The sequence below is a fragment of the Contarinia nasturtii genome, unplaced genomic scaffold (assembly GCF_009176525.2).
Source record: "Contarinia nasturtii isolate CC-2019 unplaced genomic scaffold, AAFC_CNas_1.1 Cnas_scaffold_695, whole genome shotgun sequence".
Classification (NCBI taxonomy): domain Eukaryota; kingdom Metazoa; phylum Arthropoda; class Insecta; order Diptera; family Cecidomyiidae; genus Contarinia; species Contarinia nasturtii.
Window position 1 is genome coordinate 1,276,202 of NW_022198046.1, and position 20,777 is coordinate 1,296,978.

General features: G+C 34.3%; 1 protein-coding gene across 3 annotated transcripts in view; it reads right to left on the reverse strand.

The window, feature by feature from the left end:
* The window catches only part of LOC116341001 (potassium voltage-gated channel protein Shaw-like), a 39,499-nt gene extending 20,269 nt beyond the window's left edge, over positions 1-19,230 (reverse strand). The window contains exons 1-3 of one of the 3 annotated variants that reach the window (XM_031767819.1): positions 19,016-19,230; positions 15,733-16,196; positions 8,578-8,710 (exon numbers count right to left, since the gene is read on the reverse strand). The gene's annotated coding sequence lies outside the window, so the exon portion shown is untranslated. Of the gene's footprint in view, positions 1-8,577; positions 8,711-15,732; positions 16,197-18,103; positions 18,131-19,015 lie in introns of all 3 variants that reach the window. The other 2 variants (XM_031767818.1, XM_031767817.1) reach the window with 2 other exon arrangements.
* Positions 19,231-20,777: the final 1,547 nt, after the last annotated feature.

Here is a 20,777-nt window from a genome sequence, read left to right on the forward strand (position 1 = left end):
TCCAAGTGAAAAACAAAACCAATAGTCGATACACCGAAAAATCAGTTAGCAAACAAAACCGCCCCGCAGGACGTCGTACAATATATTCAAAACCATAAAATTATGCGAGCACATTCCATATATTGAGGCCATGTATTTGATCCTTTTCTGTATGTGTGTTATTTGTATTTTGATGAAAATTCGAATAATTAACATGCTCACACATACACACCAGACTTTCGGCTCAACGATAAGATGGTGCCGTTAAAAGTTCTTTCTTGGGTAGATTTTATATTGGCTCATGCTCGTTGCAAACACGCAATAATGAAATGAGCCCCAGACTCTGCGAAGAAATAACACAATGAATTATATCGATACATACGAAAGAGGCGAGAGGTATCAAATCACAAATCTATGGTATTATTACATATGGATGAAGATATGAGTGAAATTGAATAATGGTTACCAATTGGATTATTTATATAATATCGATGTATCATGTCTCTTACAGTGCGCGAACGGTCCATGAGATACATGATACACGCAATATTTCAGCGGTATTTGTTGCCAATAAATATGTTCATGTATTTATAAAATTGTATATCGAAATCAACTAACTAACCGATATAAATAGATTTATAAATATACATAAGATCTTCGAATGTGAATTTATGCACACGCTATGCCCAGAGTTACTTAATGGCTGATGTTCGACCCCACAGGCAATATTAAAATTGTTATGGAACAACTGGTTGCTACTGCTCTTATTTTGTTGATGCTGGTGTGTTTGACGAACCGAGAACATAAACAAAAAAAAACCATTTGGCCCTATCAACTGAAAAGCGTCAACAACATTAAATGAGACTTGAACACATATATATTTGGATATCCGGTCCTTTTCTCATCATCTCTCCGACATCCCCATTTCAAATAAGAAATAACTACTGACATTGATCAATAACGATTGTTTGTCATGTCTTCAAGACCTTAGTAGTCTACCTTTTTTCAAGCCTTTCAATCCTAACGCATACAAAGACCCAAAAAAGAATTACTTGATACGATAAGATGGGAAAAGTTTTGGCCAACACCAATTATAGTAACGAATACTCTGTGAACAAAACAGCAAAAAAAAACTTCCAAAACAAAGTGAAAATTACTTGAATCGTAAGTAAAAGTATGCCAACCAGTATTTATGTGGCCAGATTGATGGGTGACAACGAAAAAGAAAACCAATAGTGCTACTTTCGATAGCGTCACAAATCTTTTGACTGATTACGCAATTCTCGCAATAATGCGATTCTCGCAAATGTCAGCAACTTTTTCTGTGTTTTTCAATCATTCCGTAGTGGGTGTGCTTGTGTGTCGTTTGTCGAAGTTCAGGTGCTATTTAGTTCAATCGTTCATTGCAGTTACAGAATTACCCAGGATGGCAATGAAAATATTCGGAAGACGCGTACCAATTTTATGGAATAATGAATAAAAAATGTTTTTATGTATTTTTTATCGGTTTCGGAAACGACGATCTTATTCAACAGCGTTCAGAAACAATCCATATAAATAAAATTAAGACCGTTTTCGAACTGATGCAGCAGAGTTCATGTAAAGAAAGTACGTCATATTATTCAAACTTTATTTGATAGTTGATGCAAGGTTTGATTTCTGTATTATTCCCAGTGAATTCAATTCATTTATTTAGTTCTTTAACACGAAAAAGTATTTGTTTACAAAAATATGAGCTTGATCTCAATAACACATCTGGTATCTGTAATAGTTTGGTTTTGTCACTTTTTACCATCACTACGGTGATTTTTTTTATTGTTTAGAAGTTGTTGTTACTTGCAAATATGAACGGCTATACATCATACAGCATGTTGTTATTACAAGTTGTTGTGACACACACTGCACTGCAGCAACTTTTTAAACTAAATTTTGATCCGCTTTCATGGGACTTAATACTTCTACATGTAGTCATTTTTCCAAGAACAGTACATGCTATGCGCCAAGTATATTCGTGTATGAAAGTCTCAATTACTCATCTTTGCTGCTCGGATGCAATGCATCCTTTCGTCTGGTATTTGTTTGCGTATATTTATTTTTCGTTAAACATCTTTCTAGGGGAGAGAAACCAATGCTAGTTTTTCTAGTTTATAGCTAATTTACTAGTTTATTGCTTGAATAATCTAATAATGCTAATATTACTTTATGAAATTGCTAGTTTTCTAGTTTTTTGTTCTGTCAAATGACAAGCAAATGATTGTACTGACACAATGAAGTATTTTGACGTTTTGTTGTTCAGACATATTTTTATGTATTTTGAATAATTATACACTTATAATAGTGAAAATTAGTTTAATTATTCTTTTTTTAACACAAAATCGTGCATAAAGTACTTGTTTCTTTCAATAGTCTTGTAAAATTGATTTAGTCACCAAATCATGGCACAATATCAAAATGGCGGATCAAATAATTTTTGCTGATTTTTCTTGTTTTTGCTAGTTTTTTCTAATTTTCCTAGTTTTTACTTGAAATATAAAAAACTAGCTAATGGTTTCCGTCCCCTAGACATCTTTGCTTTGTTATTTTACTTCCACTTTTTGTTTCTGTTTCTTTCTTCGGTGTCACTTTGTTCATCGGCACTCCGATGCTGCTTGTAAGCATGAAAAGCTCTTAGTCAATGAGTTTAGTGTTTTCCTTAGATATTCTCTTCTTGAACATCTTTGAAAATGTAGATTCGCTTGAGCTTAAGTACTCTCTCTCTCTCTCTTTATCTCTCAAGAAAATCACTCAGCACATCTGTTATTTTTTCCACCATCTTCATCCCTTCGCATTTTAGCATGAGACGACGGACACCAATTTATTTGAACTATATATATGTATCGACAGAAAAATGGATGGCCCATTAAATTGGAATAAAAATTCCAATGAGGATGCAAAAATAACAGAATATCACAACAAATTCCAAAAAACATGGAACGCATCGTCAGTGTTTATGCTGTTGTCGCAAGTTCCTTTAATACTCGGGAAGTGAATGCTTCTGCCGTGTGCATTGTATGCGGTGTGTTTAACTTGACAAAAACAACATATCGAACAAAATGAGCTTAACATTCAAAAGACCAGAAGCCAGCAGGGAGATTGCAATGTCAACGAATAATAAGTATGACAATCTAACGGCAACGACACGAAAACACATGCATGCCAGAACTGGAAGACAGCAAAATGTGAAATAATGATATAGTTACAGCAAGTTAAGCAAGCGAACGAGCAAACGCGCACTTGTATACGCAATGGAAACAACAAAAAAAAGTCAAGTGACTTAGATTTTTGTGTACACTGTACACTGTACTTATGCTTCGAGCGATGTTGTTCTATCGCTTGAAGCGTACAAAGTGTTCCATTGTTGTTATACCAATCGACAGCTTGACAATAGACAAGAGCAACAGACACATTAAATAACGTTTTTAATCCTTCAAGATTTCACCATGCATCGTTCTTTTGCTTTCGTCACAGGACATATGCATGCTATATGCTCATTTTCCCTCAAAATCATATCACATTGCAAGACTGAAATCCTTTTGAAATTGTTCAGCTTAAACAAGGAATAGATGTAATGAATTCAGAAGTTGAAAGTCAGTGATAAGACGAGCGAATGGTGTGGCCATCATTTTGATTACATTCATTATTATCATCATCAACGGAACCATTGTCATTTCCAACATCATAACGATTTTCTCGCATGCTGTTTACATTTGGAACCGCACAGTAAACCACCGAATAGCGTAATAAACATCAAGCTAAAAATATACACTTTTGGAAGGTTTCCAATATTTGGAAATGCAAAATTTACCATTTTTTCTTCTTTAAAATAAGACAGCCCCGAAAAAATCCAGTTTGAAGAATAACACAAAAGATTTTTTTCTTTCGCATAAACATTATAATTAAATCAAAATAAACAACGAAGAGTGCGTTCAAGTCAAATTTTTCAAAAATCGAAAATGATTTTTTGGAGAGGTTTTACTGTGCATACATGCACGACACATTAAGGCTTGTCTCAAAATTCGCACAACATTATACCATTACCATACGAAGTGAAACGTGGAATCGAATGATTTCTAAATGAGCTGAGAGTTTTGTGATTAAGTCGGAAAGGAGTTCGACAACGTCTTTGCCATTAAACATTTGTTCAACATACTGGGGAGGCATGCATGTAGAATTGTAGATGGATGCAAAACGGCGATCGACTTGATAAAACCAATGAAAATATGAGAAAATCGTACAAATTGTATGTTCACTTGCATGAAATTCAAGCGGTGACAATGAGATGTAATCCCATTTTCTAATGGTATTGTATTCGGCTCATGTTAAAATTAACATGTAATAAAATTTGAGAAATTTCGAAATATTTGCCATTACGCTTATATTCCCGAGCAAAATGGCTTTTATCAACAACAAGCAAAAACGTGTACATCATTTATCTACTGTTTTATCGTATCAGTGTTTCCGTTGCGTATCACAGTTCGTGTGTGGTTTTGAGTATGTCTTTTGAGCTTTAGTGTTGGGAATTAAATAGTTCGTGCTTCGCTTGAATCAAACTACAGATTTTTATATTTGTGAGAAAGTTGCTCTGAATTGCCATAACAAATCACACAAATACAATTCACTAACTTTTCATTATAACTCGTTTTCATATTTAATACGATTGTGGTACCTGTTTATAAAGTGGCTTTTATTGAATCAACCTTTTTTATTTGTATTATAAATCCTACAGTAAAAGCGCAACATTATATTTCTCAAAATGAAATCTCATTAAAAAGACTTTAAAAGCACATTTCCTGAAAAAAAAATTACATTCCCAGAATCCCGGTTTTGAACGCGGCCTTATATATATTCATGAAATCAGATTGGACCCGGTTGAATGTTTGCCACAATCCAGCATTCTGACATAAACTACTGGATTTTAATCAGAAAAGTAGCTAGATTAAATTATATACATTCACACAGTGTCCTGTTTACATAGATTGCGTGCACTGGGAATGAATGACGTAACTTTTCGTATCAAATGTGCAAGCAAATGTGTCACATTTTCTTTACTTTCTCTCTCGCACTCTTTTCGTTTGTCCCATTTATTGCACAACTCTTTTCGGCTTTGCTTCAAACTGTGAGGCCAAACAAGTAGTCTCAACACACCTAAAAAGCTACATCGTTGTTTATGGCAGATGAGACACATTGTAAGCAAACGAAAAAGATAGAGTCGGAGTCAAGCATTAAATGAAAATTAGTCGTATTTTATATTGCAACATCAAAGTTGAATGTGTCGTCGGCAGCAACGTAAAATATAGCGGCAATCAGCCTAATATTTATGCATAATTTTCAACGAATTTCCCGTCGCTGATGCGGTTGGTGTATTTGTAGGTTTCGCTTAGCTTATATATGCGCACGGACACACACACATGCATGTGTAAATGTAGAATTTATGCAATAATTTACCTATTTGTATGAGATGCTTGCTTTTAAGAGCAAACTCCTGTGAACTATAGATAATTTGCTGTCATTTCATTTCCCTCCATTTCCTCGTTATGTAAATTTACTTGTAATTTGCTGGATTTTATGGTAACCATTCATATATGTGCGTTCTTGTATCACCCATACGATTGCTTTTCATGCATTCGTTGCGGTATACCCGCAATGTAAAACGAGATAACAATTCAACGCCTATAAAAAGTAATACCAGACGTCATTTGGATTTCATTCAAGTGAAATGCTAAAAGAATGTCATTTATTGACATCCGAATATCATGCCATCATTGAGTGTGTAAGGTGTTCTATTCGTTCCGTTAACAACGGATAATTGCCAGTTATAAACTTTGCCAAAAGTTTTTTTTATCACGTGAATGCTATTAAATGTTTCTCATGTGGTATTAAATCCGATATTTCCAAGAAAATATACATGCAAACAAGAGTTGTCCATCATGTTTATGGTCTTTAGTAGTCTGCACAGAGAAAATATATGCGTGTTTATAATGAAATCATAAAGTTACGAAAACTCAATGAACTTTTCGTAGCTAATTTAATCACTGTGAATGTTACTCTCTCTCTCTCTCTCTCTCTCTCTCTCTCTCTCTCTCTCTCTTTCACAACTTATTCCAAGCTGTGTGTGTGTGTGCATCAGAGATGACTACGAACGCGTTCGTCTAAAAACTGTTTGTTCGTATAAAAATAATTCGATTCGTGTTCGTTCGCATTCGCAAAGAGAGAGGCGTGTTCGTTCGCATTCGTTCGTAGAAAGAATTTTCCGATTCGTGTTCGTTCGTGTTCGCTAAGGGGGATGAGGTGTTCGTTCGCAGTCGTTCGCATTCGTTCGTAGAATTCTTTTTCGATTCGCGTTCGTTCGTATTCGCGAAGAACGCAAACGAACACGAACGAACATGAATTCAAATGTTCGTAGCCATCTCTGGTGTGCATGAGAAAAAATTCGTTATCTTTTCGAATGGAAGCTTTATTCAAAAAGCGCATGTATGGATTTCGTGCGAAATGCTTTTCATAATGTTTGGGCATTTTCTCAATTTTCAATTAGATTAAATGAAATAACCTTTGGATACATAAAAAATAACAAGAAAATTGAATGAAATTTTCCGATATAAAACAAGTTAATACGTGTGCGTACTGCGTACATGATTGATCGAGAGAGAAAAAAGTGCTTAAAATAAAACAGAGAAATGCGTTTCTAAACTGTCATAAAGTGTTCGCCTATTTCGTAAATTGATTGTTCAATCCATGTTATTCATGCCAATCGCTTGACCGTAATGAATGGATATTGAGTGATGTGATTGCTCAACCGATTTTCATCATATTTATTTCAATAAAAGCAATCTCCAATGCTCTACATTTAACAGCAACGACAATAATAATTAGCTTTTATATAAATATGTGCTCAACCATTTAAGTGGCATGAAACGAGCGTGTACCAAATATAAAGTACATATAGCTAAAATTTATTTCGCTCGCTCTCATTTCCTTTATTTTAACAGGCGTTTATCATGAGCTATTGAGCAAATATGTTAACACCACTCGGTCGTACACCTCGTACGCTTTATTCCACATATATTTTCATGTCGATGTGAGTTGTGAGCTCACACAATTTTATCTCCTTTAGCTACCACATTATAATCACAGAGCCTGTTAATCTGCATAACTGACATCTGATGAGATTTAACGTTCGCGGTTTGAAACAAAAAAGAAAAAGAAAAAAGAAGAGTTCAATGGATTTTCATAGCCATTAAGCTGGATGTGAATAAATTTCATATAACTAGTGAATTTTAATAAATATGTGCTTTATGTTTATGCATGTGTTTATGAAGTTGTGGCTTGAATTTAGTGCAAGAATGTGTTTATATTTTATGAGCATGGAATGTAGGAGAATACTTTGTAATCGTGAGCCGTCATCATGTTTTATATGCAAACCATTTGCCTAATGATGTGTGAGAAATACAGAGAAATACAAGCATATTTGATGCCCAGCCAAACGAACACTTTTTTCTATCGATAGATATAGTTCAATGATGACGGAAATAGACTGGATGAATTATCTATGGTGTATGGTAATTAGAATTATAACAATTTTATTTATGCCAATCCACGGAATATGCTGCGAATGAAAGCAAATCTGAAAGGAAAAAAGATACCCATGTATATGAACATGCACTTCAAATTCCAAAAATATTTCCTCATCGACTATACAACGGAAATGAAATTTTGAAAAAGAACAAATGTGTATATCAACACATTGAATCTTAATTCAACTGTCTTCCATTCGATTTCCAAATGAATGTAACTAATAGAGTACTTAACTTTTACATTTATATTCAAAATGTGTATGCGTATGTTGAACTGTTTGTTCTATTTAAAGGATTTACTCATTTGATATTGCACTTGATAAATTAAATCACAGGGGAAAAGAGATGAAAAAGCTCATTAAAACTATTCACCGAACGAACAAATAAGTAAAACTTCTGTTTGGATTTGCACCATTGAGATTCGGTTCAAACAACTTTATTTCCTATTCAATACCTGACGTCGATGAAAAGTCTAACAAACACGGTTCAAGCCATTTTAAATACGAACTCAATTTAAAGGCAAAAACTATATGTTGGTTCTGTGTGCAATTCAAAAAAAAGATCATCAGAGGCAATAAAACGTTTTGTGTATTTTCTGCCATGCTATCAAGGGAGAGAAAGCCTGAAGTTTTCAACTTGTGCTTTTCCACAACTACCTGTGACAAATTAAAGCCGAAAAAAAAGTGAAATGCTATCTCAACAAACACGTAGAACAATATGAGATAAATTTTCTTGATGCTATCTACAGATTTAATTTCGTACCCAAGATTAAAACGGTGCAGTCAAGTATTAAAATATATATATGCAAGTGACTGCTCAGCTGACAGCGTATATTTGAATTTGATGCGCTAGCGACGGCTTTAGTATGATGAGATGTCGTTGAGCATAGACTCTCTTTTGGATTAAACGTTGCCACTTTGACATATTACTGAATACATGAACGACAACCAAGTCGACACTTTAATCAATTTGTAGCTTCGAGCCATACCTGATGTTGACAAGCCGCATTTTATAAGCATTCTCTTTCTCTCTGCATATATAATTTATTTTTATATTTTTGACGAAAATTTTCCCCAAAGAAGATGATTGTGTCCCTATTTCCAATCACACCATTTTCAGACCTATAATTACAAAGAGGTTAAATACACATTGTATGTGTGTATGTATGTGTCATCTGTATGATCTGAATTGTTAGTCACCTCATTATCATTTAATGGGATTAATTTTCTTTTCACTGACCGTTCATTTCGTCAATTTGCTCCCACTATCCCTTTCTCTTGCCTTCCATACCAATAATTTAGAATAAATAGTAATAATAATAAACTTATGCAAACCACAATGACATCAATAACCTTTCCGAATAAATTTCGTTAAATATGGATATACAGATGGAATGCTATTTATTTAAGTTATGAAATTAATTGGTCTTTGTGGCATATATACTTTGGAATGGTATGATAAGCAAAAGGGACTATATAATCTAAAGAAACCAGGCGATTATGTTAACATACAGACAGTAGTAGCTTATTGGCTCAATTTAATTGAATTTACAATCGATAGTTTCCCAAAATTGGTTAAAACCATTCGTATTCGGTAAATAATGACATAGCAATTGGGAAGCGCGGGTGTTAGAGTGGCGGTAAGTGTGTCATGAATAATTATTGTGGCTTTCAAAACTCTGAATCAACTATATTCAGCAAACGAAACTTGTGTATAGGAAAAGTGAACAATGAATGTGTTGCGTATTTGCCTTTTTTGTTTATGCTTTATTTAGTACGAGAATTAACCGCATATATAGATAATTTTCTGTTTTGAAAAGTTTGTTCTTTAATCCACTTTACACCTCAGTGTCTTCATTGTGTCATCGTGGTTTTAATCATATTTCCAACCGCTAACGTGGATTATTATTCTTACGTGCGTTGCGTTCTATTTTCAACACAACCACCATCAACAACGACTTCAATGTATGTACTTTTGAGTTCTATTCAGTAAATTCACGCAATCATTAAACATACGTCATAAATGTATCCCCATATACCACATGCATTGCAAAAAGATAGGAAGAACGTTTCTTCTTAAACATCGTGCACCCCATCAACTGGAAGTTTTTCTTTTTTTTTGCTTTCATTTTTTAAGTCAACGAGTGAACGCGCCAACGTTAATTCAACCGAGCGTAATTTATTAAATAACAAATGGAACAGAAGATACAATACCAAATGTGTCAGCAGAATCTATATATAAAAACAAAATATCAACACCAAAAAAAGACAGAGCGAAGAAGAAAAATGAATAAATTTTGCATTGCATGTACGGGGTAGCAATCGACACCATATTTAAGCAGTGTTTGTCTTGAACAAAGCTGATAAAAGCACGGCTATTAGTAAACAAGTGAGTTTCAACTAATACCTAACGAAAACTCGTGCACACTGATTTTTTTGTTATTGTTGTTTTTCTTTTCTCAGTCGACAAATGATATCATGCTCTTCACCGTGCCATTTTTTTTTTGTTTCTTGCCTCAAATATTAGATCTTCGCACCGCACATTTGCTTCCATTGATCATTTCATTCGTATGAATATATAGATGGCGAACGCAATTGAAACCCAGAATTAAGCGCACAATAGCATCTCTGGTACATCGCATATACCGTTATGGATATATATATATATATATATTAAAATCGGTTGCTAACAAATGTAACATTGTAGCATACACAGCATACAAAGTGCAGCGTACACATTTTACGAAATCTAATAAATTATTCACAACGAAGAAAATAAAGTTAGAGATGAGACATACGCGATTCAACACAACCACTACCACTTCCACCATCATCGCCATTCAATATCTAACTCACATATATGTATCATCACAGCGCGCATCAAACTGATACACATGAGCACACATTCAACGTATTACATACATTCGGCTTATAATTTATACATGCCGACGCTGCTTTTATAATGACGAAATACGAAAGCAACAACAACTAAAAAAGGCGAAGCTGAAAAAGAAAAACAAAACGCCAATAAAAAGAAGAAAATGAAAAACAAAGAATATAGTGTATGATACAAAAAGGGAACGAATAACATCAAAATTACACTACGGCAACATAAAATAAAAAATTCAATGCTACATTGCAGTTGAAAATTTACGTATCGAAAGCTCATGTCATGAATTATACGAAAAAAAAAATGCAATATGGCATGGACAACGAACAGCGATCGGACGATTTGTTGGTTTGTATGTGTGCGGTGTGTACTGTGTATGTTCTTATTTTCGTTTGGGACGATTGGTTGTGTTGCAAACTCATGAATTTAATGCCATCAACTTCACTGTCTGATTCCGACGGAGATGGTCTCCAGATACTTGGGCAATCTAGTGCGTGTCAGGCACAATTCATTTGCTTTATGCGCGTGGCCTACACCATTATCATTCGTGCATGCTTATTCTCACACCGAGCATTCACGCCTCGAATTGATGATGTTAAATGACAAAGCACACATAAAGGCGTTGTTTGTATCAACAATCGATATCTTTTCCATCCTGTCGCTCTTACACTTCCAACAATTTTTATGTGTCGACGAATCGCTGGCACACATGCCATTCAAATGTTTATGCATACGCGATGAAAATATACAAATGGCATATTAAACATACACTTTTTTGATCACATTACGTGTTCTGTATTTTATTTATTACGTTTGAGCCGAATCGTGGCGAACAATCATAGACATAAAGAAGGTTTTTTTTCTGCAAAAGTGGCAAATTGTAGTACAGCAGTAAAATGGCAACTTGTTCCATCAATGTGAAACCGATTTTCACACACAATGTGAATTTCACAGCGATTTTCATTTTCACATACACAGAGTGTGTGTCTCCCGAGGACAACGTATGTTCTATAGCATTTATTGGCCAGCACTGATGTGCTGCGAATCGCACGATAAAAGATAAACAAAGCTGTCTGTATTTTATTAAACAATTTAAACCATGAATCTTCTATCCATGTTATTCGCAGATAGCAATCTGATTAAATTCCCTCTTTAAACAATCCCGGACTTTTCCGTTGATGGTTGGATTCTTTAACACGAATTACACACCCTTGAACAAGAAAAAACCCCAACAACAATAATAACAAACCGTTTCATTTGGATGTTTAATTATTCACTTAAAAACACCAGGATTAAATTGTATTTTCAATTTTGTTTGTTGCTGTTCCCTCACATTCATTTTCAATTTTTCATTATTATTATTCCGATTTAGATAAAAAGCAATATGCATACTGCTTAGGAAAAAAAAATATCTTTTTTTTTCGTCATTCAGTTCAGCACATACATTTTTCGACCCCGATGCTGTAAAACATGCCATAGATAAAATTACGGAAAATATGTATATGCCCTGACAAAGTTTTTCAGTCAAAGTAAAATAAAAGACGAATAAAACGGATTCCCTTTCGTTTTTCTCACCAAAAGAATGTTGTTGTTTTTCTTTTTTTTTAAATAAAGAATACAAATGAGCAACGCAAGAGACGCTCATCTCATTTTCATTTACACTTACATTAACTTTTGTACACAGAGTACGGTTTTTAATGCTTCCCATACAAAATATGCTGTTGCAAAGTAAATAAATTGGATTTAATGTTAAAAGAGGAGCTCAGCTCTGTTTCTCTGCTCTCTCTCTCTTATCAGTTGCTCTTAGTCTCGTTACATCTTACATTTTTCATTCATTTGTGCGCAAAGTTTCAGTTTAATTTCTCTCCACATACATTTTTACGCTGTGGACCGGAGCTAAAACTCAGCGTCCGGTTTGAGTCGTATCAACATTGCAAACTAGCTTAATTGTTTCGTTATAAATTCAAATAATGTGGATACATTTTTTGTTGTTGCAAATTCGTGTTGGACAAGAATTATTTCTCGTCGGTATGATGTGATACCGAAAGTTTTCACAGGCTCATTGAAACTTTTGTCGCTCTTTTTTTTAACATTTAAAAAAAAAATTACATTGGTTATTCGCTGTAGACAGTTTTGCAACAATTTTCTTGTAATTTTCACATTTTAAAGCGGCAAGTCAGTAGCGAGTGTCGTTTTGTGTATTAATTATGCTGTGTACTTGCTGTGCTATACTCTATGTGTCATTTGTATGTTCAGCGCTCATGAAATATATACATACAATTTTAAATTTGGTTTAGGTTTTTGTTTCCTTTGGCGCACGGATTTATCCACGGAATAATTACAATTGCATGCAAAATTACTCGAAGCGTTTCGTGTTATTATTAATGCGTATATTTGTATTTTTCTTGACAAGCTACAGCACAGGTAAACCGTTAATTTACTTTCATTTACACATAGCTTTTTCCATCCCCCTGGGCTATTGTTATTATTGCCATTCTGCCATTCATTTTTGAGTCTCGGCTCTCGCATTCCCTCAATATTCGCCACTTTTTTCGTTCTTTGTTCGACGGTTTCACAAACAAGGATTTCTCATACACACGACCAATTTAATTTAAAACAAACACATCAATTCTCAATTTTAATGTAAATAACGCCAGCTACAGCAGCATTAACAAAAACACACACCTACAACGCAGAATGCAAAGGAAAAGCATTTACAAAGTAGCGCGTCCTTCGAATGTTAAAAATACGTTGTTTTCGGGGGCCGACAGCAAAAGAGTATACAAACACCCATAACTCCATTAATTTGCGCAATGAGAGAAAGAAAATAATGCTAAAGAAAAAAAAACAAAACAAAATAAAAATGATGTTTATTTATGTAATTTTCATTGTACAACCCAAAAAGCTGGGGCATCCATTTTTCTAAACAGATTTTTTGCTTCAGAATACTTGCGCATACATATAAATACGAAAAAAATGCTACGACGCGAGACGGCGTCGAAATTTATATTTGTGATTGAATTTATTTTATTTCATTTCAAGCAGAAAATGTAAAAATTCCACATTCAATACTCTCGTCGTTGTACAAGAATAAGTTTAAGCCATATATCCCCCAGTTTCTGAGCATTGTATGATGCGATTTTGAAAGCAACTTTGCACTCACATTTTCATTATAATTTTATTCATTATACACACACAAGCACACTGCCTCGCACTTTCATTTCGTTAATCATTATGATTATTGTTATTATTTCGGTTGACTCCGCTGAGTTCGTTCGTTCATTTGTTGTGCTGGTCTCTCGGTTTGTGCTTTATTTTTTTATTATTTTTCAACTCAACTACTGTGCTCATTCAAACACGAACACCCAACTTTTCAACCGACATTATTTTCTGTGGGTGTTTCTATGTGCAAAAGTATAACAGAGACGTGGTTTGTTGTTTTGAAATGCGTTCAAATATTTCGCATGTGTCAACATTACCGTTCTACATGTGACATTGTATGCGTGAAATATGGTTAAGTTTTTCAATGTTTTTGTATATTGTGTTCTTCATTGTACATATGTGTAGCATGTTTTCAATCCTAAATTCTTCAACGTTGAGAAATACATGAAACTCGAAAGTTCCGAGATGCTTTGTTACTGACGGAAAAATGACAGATTTTCACAAAAGTTTCTTCTCTCTCTCTCTCTCTTTCTCTCTGGGTGCTTGTGATTGGTAGTGTCATAATATTATTTGTTTGAATTGTTCAGTCGTTAAATTGTACCGCAAAAATGTGCCATCTGAACCACGGTTCCATCCGGTCGACTGCAATATAAGCGTTTTGATTTAAGAGTGCTGTTGTTAAGTATAGTTGATAGCTGTAGTAGCGCCTTCAACAAAAGGTCGGTAACTTTTACAATATTTATACATTTTCCCAAGTTGAAAACTTCCAAACTAAGTGTATTTCTGTTTTATCTTGTCGTCCAAAATAGAATACACCGTTCATATGCTACACCCTTATTTGATCAAATTATTGGATTTATTTTTTCAATCGAGCTTTTTGACATTTTGTCGTCAGTTTGCATCAGCATTTTTCATACTCTCTTGCATGCCATACCGCCTCCAATGAAATGTAAAAGAACCAAGACAGATAAAAGCAAAACGATTCGCTACACACTATTACATATTTTTCAGTCTTTATTCGCTTCCTTTTTAGTGAAGAACTAAATCGCATATAAACATGAACAACAGCAACTTCATTCCGTACACACATAAAGAGTCATAAAATAAATAACTGACACAGCTCTCACCTCCAGTATTGAAAAGAATGCGAAGCAACACAGATAATATATAGTTCATTCATTCTGGTGGATATACTAATTTAGGTTATGACAGTCACATACATACAAACAAAAGAACCCGGGCACAAAGTTCAAGCGACTGTTCGTTTGTCGTTCATTCACGACCATAAAAAATCGAAGAAGCAATTTTGTGCCATATAAAGTGCTCTCTTTTTGTGTTCGTTCGGTACTGTTCATTTTTGAAGCGTTTTTTTTTTATCCCTATACCCAACCGAGCAACCGACCACACAATACCGAATTCGACAGTCTTTCGAATGCCAATACCAATATTTATTCAATCATATTGACGTTCACATTAATTTGCGATCTCTTTTCGATTCGTCAATTCTTTTGTTTCTTCATTCCAGCTGACTTACTTTTCCGCATAATATTAAGGCAGCATGTGCTTAAAATGTGTGCGACAGATAAAATGTGTATAAATATTCTCTCAACCATACGCACGCACCTACACACGCACATTGTACAAATACATACACAATCACCGATAAGATTTTTTTTTTCTCTATTCATTGCTGTCATATATATTGATAAAACAATTTCTAATAAAAATCATAAATTTCTATTTCTGTCGTTTTCGTTTTGCATCAAACGTTTTCCCCATTCAACGGCACTTCAAAAAAAATTTATACTCTTTGGTGGGTTTGATTTAAATTCGACCAGCACGATAGTAGAAGCCAGTTGGTCGGCACACAACAATTATAAAGACATCAGGTCAAAATGTAGTTTGTAGTTTATTAAAAAAAAGAACGTCATGCATGCAAAAGCTTTCCTAGTTCCCATTCTCTTCCAACAAATATAAACTATATCTTTTCGTTGGCTATAATTTATTTAATATGCAATCATTGTCATATAAACTGTACATTTAGTCAGACACATCATTTCCATGCATATGCACATTGATTTTCAATACATACCATTTGGCCAACTGTGCTTTTCTACATTTGCCACTGCATGCACACAGGGTATTAAAAGGGAAGCAGCTTATTTTACGGATTTATTATCCGTCTCTTACAACTTTCACCGTCGATTTTTCAATACATCGACATAAAATGAGACACATATGCATACACCGTACATAGATGGATTTGCTGTTTCACTTTATCACTTTATAGGTTTTTACATTTGTGTATATCTCTTTGGTTGTTGTAAATTTTCTTCTTCTTCTTCTTCTTGGTCGTCGTCGTCGATGTTGTTGTTGTTCGTTTTCTTGGTTTTTGGTTGATGTTCTTTAGTTTTCAATTCACTTGCTGCACATCTTTCATCACATATAATGTTCTTGTGCTACTTTTTATTGCGGTTTATTTTCCGTTACCACTTTGGCAAATTGATTGATCAATTTTATGTATCCGAAGTTGTGCATAAATATCAGTTTATGTCTCTAGATGGACAAAGAAAAAGAAACATTCAAAGTGAATGAGAGAGAATGGAAAACCCGAATATATGGAAGAAGATGAAATATATTTTCTGTACAAAAAATACGCTTAAACACACAAAAAGACTTTGTAACCATTGGCATAGTGTGGACTTTTTACCCCACTTGCTAACACACACACACACTCTCTCTCTCCTTTCCAATTGTAAATCATCAGCCAATAAAGCGCTATCAAAAGCATTCGTTGCAAATATTAAACGCATTTGGCTTCTTATCCCCAATCATAAAACAATCATTCAATGATTTCACAATCAACATTTTTCGCTTTCAACATTCAGCGTGCATTGCATTTGCCCGCACATTTTCGGCTCTTATAATTCAACATCGTTCGATTCGATAACATTCAAACTTGGCAACTTCTACATTTTATGACTTCTTAGTATTTTAGGATGTGATTTTACGTTAAAGCAACTTTTTAAAACGGAACTTTTATAACCGATCTTTTGTATTTCATTTCATTAAAATTTCAATGGCCAATGGGACAATTTCTTAAGAACGTGTACCTGCAAGTCACCCTATTTAAACTGAGCTTAGAAGTTTTAAAGTTGTCGATGTCATCAACAATCGCAAATATATATACGTGAAGAACTTTCAAAAGTTTTGAAAGTTTTTCATTTATTTTGCGGATATAAAATTATATTTTACGTATGTGCATGCATCGTCGCAAATATTGAATGTGTACTTTTCGATTGATAATGTGTGAGAGAGCGAGAGTGCGGTCGATAAGGAACAAAAAAGAATTAATCAATTTCACTAAACTATACATTAAATGGTCTTTTGTCAAAATCACAGAAATTCAAGTGGACACAGTTTTACAAGTTGCTTTAAATTTTTAATTTCCATTGAAATAAACATTTCTTTTCTTGAGTGGCACACACACAGATTTACTAACATTTATATAGGGTGTTTAACGAAAATTGTCTCAGTAAAGCCGTAAAAATGAATCTCACAATAAAAAAGTCACGGGGAATCTCAAAGTTGATTGCCCGCACAGATTTTCATAAAAATAAAATCGTCTTTTCGCATCGAATAACTAAATTAAATGCACCCACGAATAGCGGTAATGGAAAAACTTGGTCGTAATTTTTTTCCCTCTCATCGAAAAATAAAATCTCTTCCAACCAGCGGAGGCCGATGTCAGAATCAGCAACAGTGGCACTTTGAATCTGTATTAAGAGTGCTATAAGCAAGCTGAGCGTGTGAATACGAGCGTTGCCTCACTCGGTATACTATCGTGGAAAATTGCATTGAAAAATTTATTGCCCGAGACTTTGAAAATGTGTTTTTTTTTTGTCGCGCGTTTAGTTCAATCGGGATATCGTGACTAGAATATATCGGCTTTTTTGTCGGTGTGTGGTACCTGAACGGTTTTTCTGTTGTATGGTGTCACATTAAAAATAATGTTCGCATTGTTTCTGCCCATTGTGCCGCTACTTTTGAGTGGAAATGCCCATCGTGCATTGGCCGCCTTTTAATAGATAATGCGAAAAGTATGTTTTATTTTTTTTGTTCGTGTATTGTTACAATGATATGGGGCTTGAAATCCACGACGAACGTGCATATCGATTTGGAATTGTGGCCACGCGCGACATATTTCTTGTCTTTTTTATGCTCTGAATGAATTGATTTTAATCGAGCTATTATTAAATACAAATTTTGTTTGCCTAATTGTTTGTATTATGTAAATAATAATAACTCGTGATCAAATTTTAAAATAGATTTTTTCATTAATGCGTGACCTAAACCTTTTCATCGATCTTAGTTAGATTTCACTCGCTAGAAAGGAATTCCAATTCCAAATAATCAAACGATCTGAAAACTGAAAAGATTTGTTGCACAAAGTATAATGTCACCTGAAGGGAACAAATGGCATCTGTATGCTGCTTGGTGAAAATGAAAAATGTGATTTCTTTTGAGAAATGAAAAGGGTATGATTTTTGCCACAAGTTTAAAGGGAAAACAGAGCAAACCATGCAAAATGAGTTCATGTAAAGTGCATGAAAACAAAGTAGAAGTAAATAATCTATTATATGAGTGAAAGAAAAAATCCGTCGGATGTTATTCACATATATGCTATGAAACTCTTGCTTTTTCTCGAGAATTGAAGCTTGAAAAAGGTTTTACACTCTTAATGCATTCGAATCAATCGGGTATATTCATGTGAGTGTGACAAAGTTTTATGAAAAATATGTCAACTTTTCAAGAGTCATACAAGGGCAACGCATGAAAAAAATGAATGGCACAAAATACCGCATGAAAAAATATACTAAATGTATGAAAAATAAATAAAGAAAATTCGTGTGTTTTGTTTATCTCCAAGCACTTGGCACACTCGCGAAAAAAGCACTGTTTTTTTTACACATTTCACCGATATTATTTTCTTGTTCATTTCATATTTTTTCTTGCAACTTTTTCCTCGTATCCAACTTGGTTTCTTTACGACTGCTCTTATATCAGAAAAAGCACTTTTTTCTTTCACTCCTTTGTCCTTTGTTAAAATGTAATTTAAATTTCTGTTTTTTATGTTGGTCTTTGTCGTCAACTTTTTTTTTCACTCTTGCCACACAATTGTATATGTGATAAACATCAGCTTGCTTAAGCCGTATTTTATGCAGGCTAAAAATGGCAAAAACAACAACAAATATGAAATAAATATTAAGGACAAAGGACAAAGTAAGGGAAAATTGTTGCTTTTGTGCTATTGAATTGGTGTATGTGTGTTTTTAGTTGAAAAAAAAAAAATTGAATAAAGAACTTTTCTTTACTTCAAATGTTTTTCCAAAAACTTCTCTCTTCTTCTTCTTCTGAATATTATTATTTTGAAGGTATGATGATTGGCGATAAATACGGATTATTTATAGTCGTGGAGGATAATTTTCGTTGATGAATGAACCGTTCGGCGTTTTGACGAAGACTGATATGTATGTGAACTGGTGTCTATGATGAACGGATGTAATGAGCGCGAACAAATCCACACACAGCTATGACGAAGGCAAAATGTTCACTGAACATCATTTCAAACAAAAAAAAACTGGCGCTCACTGTTCGAAAAACTGGAAAAGTATTCTGTTCGATTTTCGCAACTACTCCTTCGTGTGTGCGCTATGATGCAGTCGCATCTGTATGTGTACAAGTGCGTAAATGTTGTGTGCTGCTATACCATGTTCAATATTATACCGTGTTGTATTCGGTCGATTCTCGAATGCCCCACGTATTCTATTGAGTTTTCCATTCATGCTTTGATATAAATCACATGCGCAACAGCAATCAAAACACATGTACATTGTACAGCTTGGATTATTCCAATGGAAGACAGTTATCGAGAGTTTTTTTTTGTGTGTGTGTATGCGTGTAAGTGTATGAGGAGCTGGCGATTTTCCATGATCGCTTGTCATTTGAATGCCGCATCAACTCGAGAGCTTCTCATTCAGTAAAACAAAGAATGATATTCCTTTTTGTATTCGATTCAGAGTGCAATCTGTGCGACGGCCGATGCTTTCGCATGGAATTCATGAATTATATTTTTCTACACTCACGTTAGAAAGTTTCAAACCACATTTATGCACAGTATCCTTCATCTAGCCAAATTTCGAATCAATATCCAGAATACTTTAAAACTTTCTTTTCTGTTTATATATAAACTCTAGACCTTACAATTACAAAACAAAATCCGCTTTTTAAACAACCACCACTTTAAAACCTTTTCAAGTGGTCATTTCATTTTGAAACTTTTAACTTTGAGGTGGCATGAAACTTTCAGACGGAAAAGTACGCATGTGAAATATGTACAGTATAGCGAGTATGCGTATATTTTGTTGTATGTGGCTGCATTGCTTGCCGACCATGCTTTCAAATGCGGATTGAGCGTATAGAATGAGACTTTTTGTCTTGGCACTTTTACAGAGAAGAGTTGGAAAATATGCGCGCAGCAAACGAAACGAAATGCCTCATGTCAAAGGTAATGGAGATATGGCATTTGTAATAGATAGTGATTGTGGAAAAACAATTCGAACAACTGATACAATGTGCGTATTATAAATTGAATTCTTAGAATTGTGCTCAATATATCCCTCAATCGGAATGTGTCGAATGTGTATGAGCTGGTCGTATCCTGATCATTGCCGTCGTTACCGTTGTCGATATGGGAAAGTTGACGTAAATAGAATGTGGAGAAAATTCATTTGTACCACTCGGTTCGTCACATTGCGTCAGTAACGAAGTAAATCGGTGAATCGGCCCCATTTCAGTGCCAAAATAAATTCCCATTCTTTCAAAAAATACTATCTATCGAATTTCGACTTTTCCTAGCTTTTTGCACGATTTTAATTTACCAAGAATGCCAACAAATGTGGGAGAAAAAGAAAATTTACAAATAAATTAGAAAACTTTGCCCGCTCAATTTACTTAAACAAATTGATTCTGCAACCAAGTGTTTTTTTTTTTATTCACGCGTATCAATTGTTGTTGGCCACGTTATTCGTACATGCTTTCTTCTCTCACCATCTTAATAAAATTGTAAACAAATGA